Source organism: Oryza glaberrima, chromosome 10 (genome assembly GCF_000147395.1).
Source record: "Oryza glaberrima chromosome 10, OglaRS2, whole genome shotgun sequence".
Classification (NCBI taxonomy): Eukaryota; Viridiplantae; Streptophyta; class Magnoliopsida; order Poales; family Poaceae; genus Oryza; species Oryza glaberrima.
In genome coordinates this window covers 8,316,115-8,321,572 of record NC_068335.1, presented here as the reverse complement: position 1 = coordinate 8,321,572, position 5,458 = coordinate 8,316,115, and the positions used below count along the sequence as shown (strand labels likewise).

Here is a 5,458-nt window from a genome sequence, read left to right as displayed (position 1 = left end):
GGTCCACGCGTCAACAGCGGCCCCTAGCAGAACGTATTGACCCACCGAGCATACATATAGATCATATCGGCTGAACCTCTAGTGTATACTTGTATGGACCTCTTTGACTCATGATTCGATTAAGCTCAAGGCTAGATATATGCCATCCTCTAATAGCTCAATCATTCACTCCAACCTGTTGATAGATTATATAACTTGTGATTGACTCCTCAATCACCTTTGGCATGGCCATGCACTTCCATAATCTACAAGATCGAGGGGCCCAGAGATATCTCTCCATAGGAGGGGCAAATCCCATCTTGATTATTCATATCCCACTACATGTTTCATAGTATACCCGAAAACTACTTTTATAATTACCCAATTACGGAGTACCGTTTAGTAGTCCCTAAGTAAGCTACTACATATGTTGAGAACCATGATAATCTCAGGTCTAAGGATTCAACACCAACACTCAATGAGATCACTGATGACACAACACATATGGCTCTTGCAGTGTCTCATGTTGGGTCTATCCAACATGTTCACCAACATGTGTCAACATTATTAATTTGGTATCTCTATATCATGATCCATGAGACATGATCATCAATTAATACATATGCTGATCATATAAACAAATTTGTTCCACATATGATATTTGATCAGGGGTTCTTTAGAAATAGTAACAAACAACATAAAGAGTCTCATGAAAGAATCACATATTCATTAACCAATAAGGAGTTATCTATTTCAAGGAACAATGTCGGATAAATATGTAAAGATAAATGTGATACAATCATCTCTATGATTGCTTCTAGGGCATATCACTAACAAGCAGGCAGCAAGCAGATGTGCAGCTGGGCAGGCCAGCCGGTGGCCGCAACAACTAGCAAGCCGATTCAGGCATTCAACCACGAAAATGGAAAGAAGGTGGCAAAGGTCTCTGCATCACAAAGAGGTACACGTTATTGAGAATTTCAAAACATTGCAAAACTGAAACCCACGTAATTTGTTGCTGAAATTGCATTTGTGCAAAGTGCAATCGTGTTTGCAGATTTAAAAAGTTGCTTTAAACAGGGTCTCTAGTAGCGAAATTCCCAATCTCATCTTGCGATTGGCCATTTGGCGGCGCCGGCTGACGAGTAACGATGGTCAACGGCGAGGCTGCGCCGTGCGCAGCAAGCAAGCTGCCAAGCAGAAGATGAGATGACAAAGCTTAACCTGTTGGAAATCATGGCAGATCGAAGACACCAAGGCCTCTGTGGACCATGTGATCGTCAATGACAATGACCCATCATTGAACTAAAGTCAAGATGTTAATCTTCATGCCTTAAATAAGTACATTTGTTTAGTGAAGTTACAACCAGGGTTTTCAAGTTTCTGTGAGTTTGAATTCCAAAACTGGTGCATTAAAGTATAATTTTGCTCACCTGAACATGCATGTTCAGGACATCATATCAAGCTCAAGAGAGTCAACTTAGGCATGCCACTCCTCATGATCTCACAACTTTCCTGTAAAGAAACAAGCATAATAATTAAATTTTACATGAAGCACAGGAAAAAAACAATAATCGCTTGGCTCAAATGGAACTGATCCTCCTTGGCCATCGTCAAAGCATAGATAAACCTCAAATGAATCTGATGGCAAACAAGATGAACCAACCAAAAAAATTCTGAACAATATATGTTGTCCCTAGAGAGCAATAGCCAATAGATAGTCAGGAGATAAAAATTGACATCTCTATTGGACTTTTCACACAGTAAACCCTAAAAAACAAATGATCAGCTCTAGCTGGTGTGCTCTTTGCTTCAGAGGTACACATTGCTTTTGTTGACGATCACTAAAGCTTATTTGACAGCACAGATAAGTTAATAGGAAAAGGAAACTGTAAATCGTAACCATCAAACTTAATAAATCTATCGCTGCATGATCTTGGCTAAGATTATTCAGTTTGACATGCTATTCTTCAAGAACATCGAGCAACTACCGGTGTCGATAAAATATCATATATCTAGTTTTTGTGAGAGGCAAGTGTTGAAATTGACCTGCTAAGTGATCATGGAGGAGACAACCATGTAGAATACTGGCACACTCCTAAGTAGTTGGCAGGGCAGGCACCTCACTGGCGGATAGAACCGCGTCCTGTTTCCATGCACCATCTGACCCATCAATACACTTAGAAAAAGGTTAAAAATTAATTAAAAAAGACAAATCTAGATAGGAAATCATGTTCCTTTCACAGTGTCCAGATGAAATGAAAGGTATGAACTTACAATTTGGCAGAAGATGGAGTGATTAAAAGCATAAATACAATCTGGAAAAAGATGAAGTGATTAACAAACACACACAAAAATTTTTTTGCAATGGACGAAGAGAATAGACATGTCATGATCTGATTGTATCTCGATGTAGTAAGAAAAGATCAGAGCAGCCAGGCAGAAGGAAGAATTGTTAGAATTAATTAACCATATAAGCTTGCATAGACCACATATAATTGAAATATGGCTGTATGAGAAAACATCAAACAACAATCCCCATATACATGTACAGGATTGACCTACATGACCTTAAGTCACCTTGCTAATTCAAGTAAATAATTAAGAGTAAAGTTAATGTCAGTGCACATCTAACCAGATTGCTATATAAATGCAATGCCATACAACTATGAGAATTTCATGATTGATGCATCACTACTATTGTTTACTTTATGACTCTGTAAATAGAGCACAAATGTTGAGCGCAATGCACTGTTTCGGTGTATATTGCCATTATCAGATCCTTGCTATCCTCCCAACAAATGAAAATATTGTACCCAAAGATTGAACTTTGCTCCACTCCATTACAGCAGAGCTAGCGAAGGAACAAGCAAGCATTCAACTAATTCTTGTTCAATCAATCACATAGGAAGGAGGAAGAGGAAACTTACAGGGCGAACTCAACTTGTGAGGTAGAGGGTGGCCGTCCTGCAGTCGTCCCCGCAGCTATCTCCAGCGGATGCAAGCGGATTGAGGGCCAGCGCTCGGCGGCAGTGACTCCGCGCGGAGAGGTGCGGACGCGGGGTGGCCGGCGGGGGGAGGTGTGGCCGTTGGGCGGAATGGCAGGGAGGAGGCGCGGCGGGACGGCCGCCTGTCAGCGGTGGACGGCGCGGGCGGAGGTGCCCCGGCGGTTGCGAACGGGAGGAGATTGTGAAGAGGTGGAGGAGGGAGTGGGGAACCGGCGGGCGCGCACGAGGAGGCGGCAGGAAGCGGCGGGCGCGTAGTAGCGGCAGCGACGCGGCCAGCGGCTCCGAGCGGCGTGGAGCGGCGGAGACGGCAGCCACACGCGGATCCGAGGTGGCGGCGGGGTAGGGTGAGCGGCGTGGCCGCGTGGGGATGGCGGAGGGCGGAGGTAAGATGCACTTCTTTTTTTTTTGGCGTTCTTTTTTTTTTTATCGGCGTTTCTTTTTTCGTGCGCGACGTGGTCCGCGCGGATGGGGCGGTTTGTTTTGAGCCGGATGACAGGTTGGTCCCACGCGACTGTGGATCCAAATAGGATTGTGGATGAACTCGTATTTTTTATATTAGTATAGATGCAAAGGAAAAAATGAGCCATTTTTTATCCCAGTTTTACATCGCGGAGGAAAAAAAATCTATTTTTCAAATGTTATTTACAGATGTATCATGATTCATGATCTGAGAATTTATCTTTTTTTTAGACGGATCTATTTGTTTTTGCTTAAATGCTCACCTTCTAGTTTTAACCCTTCTAGAACTGTGCCACCTGCCCATCTGTAATATAGTGCAGCTGAATGATTCATTCGGCTCAGTTGAACTAGAAAATCTAGAAAATGAACCTTGCAGCTGAATGATTTATTCTGATCATCTTAACCAAATAGATTTATTTCTAGATTTAGTATTTGCTTTCTCGTTCCGCTGAGTTGCACAATGTTCAATTGTAGGCTGGGAGTAAAGCCAGCCCAAGAACATTGTAGTCCGGATTTAATTTTTTGCTTTCTCATTTTCAGGTACAGCAGAGTACATTATGCTCATGGGAATACAGCCGAGTACATTCTCAAATTTGGTTGCTGGCCAGTGCCATGGAGGAGGAGCAGCGGCCTCCTCCATGACGCGCCGCTGTCAATGTCCAGCCAGCGCCAGCCATTTCCGCTACGAACTACCGGCCGATCATTAGATCTATGTTATATTGTCATGGAGTAAAATGTTTACTCACACCATATGATTGTATTCATGCCGTGTAGGCTTATTGAAAAAAAGTTACTATTCTCATATTTCTCATAGCAAAAACATTTACCATGTGCTAATAAGTGTCCGTGAAAAATACTTGGGTCTATTTAACTAGATAGTATAATCATTACTCAACAATAACAAACTAATCTAACAATATGTTTGCGAGTAATTGATTTACTGACAGAGGCTCCAGTGTGAATAAAAACCAATAACTTATTTACGAAAAGAATATTGGGCACGAACGTAATCTTACTTATGGTTCCACGTTGGAAGGAAAACAACAAGAATCAATTGGGTGTACGGGAGTGTTAGTAACTTATTTACTCATAGGCTGATAGGTTGTTACTACTGGAAGTAATTTACTTACTAAGAGATGGCCGCGAAAAAAAAGAAAGAACGTGACAACAGAAAGGTGTGGGGCGGTTGGGGGTGTGGGAGGAGAGAGAAAGGTGGTTTTATGGGTGGGGTTGGGTGGGGGTAGGTTGTGAGGAGAGCGTTTTAGTTATTTTTTGAAATGAGAGTGTTTTAGTTATTACGCACCTTGGGTGTGGTTTAGCACTGCCCAACATATATACACACACACAGATATATATATTTATATATATGTATATATATACTAGACCCAGGGTGCGTAGTAACTAAAATGCTCCCCCTCACATCCTACCCCCACCCTTCCCCGCCTCCCGCCTCACCCACCCCCACCACCCACCAATGTCGCCACTCGCCACCCATGCCCATCCAACGCACAAGATGTCCAGATGTACCCCATACCCGCCACCGCCAGGACGCCTTTTTTATTCTGACCGCAACTCATCGAGAGTAATTCATTTACTGAAATCATATAGATCCACACGCCTCAATTAGTAACGCGTTTACTAAGCCAACAGTTCTATAGTCGCAACCCACGATCGGTCAAAACGGAAACGGCCGAAACAAATTGCCGCAAAAGGGGCGGTTTCCGTTTTAGTCTCTCTCCTTTATCCTCACCTTCAACCGTCCACGGTCACTCATTTCGTCATTCCCCACTTTCCACGCTCTCCTCCCCGTCTCTGTCGACTCCGCCCCTTGCCGATTTCGCCGCTCTCCCTTTACCGGGTATGGCGGCGCACCCTCCCCCCACCCACATTCTAGTTGCCGACGACCGCGGCGGCCGCATCGAGGAAGTCCACCGCGCCATCGGCGGTGCCTAGCCGCGACCGAGGCGGCCACCACCCCGGCGGCCCTCATTGGTACACGGGACTGAGGAATC

The 5,458-nt window shown here is 44.0% G+C and overlaps 1 long non-coding RNA gene across 5 annotated transcripts; it reads right to left on the bottom strand.

Moving 5' to 3' along the window:
• Positions 1–359: 359 nt before the first annotated feature.
• LOC127752919 (uncharacterized) lies at positions 360–3,405 on the bottom strand. 5 transcript variants are annotated; one of them, XR_008012442.1, is made up of 4 exons: positions 2,910–3,401; positions 2,257–2,297; positions 2,029–2,158; positions 360–1,494 (listed from the first exon to the last, which is right to left on the bottom strand). It is a non-coding gene; the product is annotated as an uncharacterized LOC127752919 (long non-coding RNA). The 5 variants fall into 5 exon arrangements; XR_008012441.1 differs by having other exon boundaries at positions 2,029–2,297; positions 2,910–3,405; XR_008012440.1 differs by having other exon boundaries at positions 360–1,311; positions 1,413–1,494; positions 2,029–3,399.
• Positions 3,406–5,458: the final 2,053 nt, after the last annotated feature.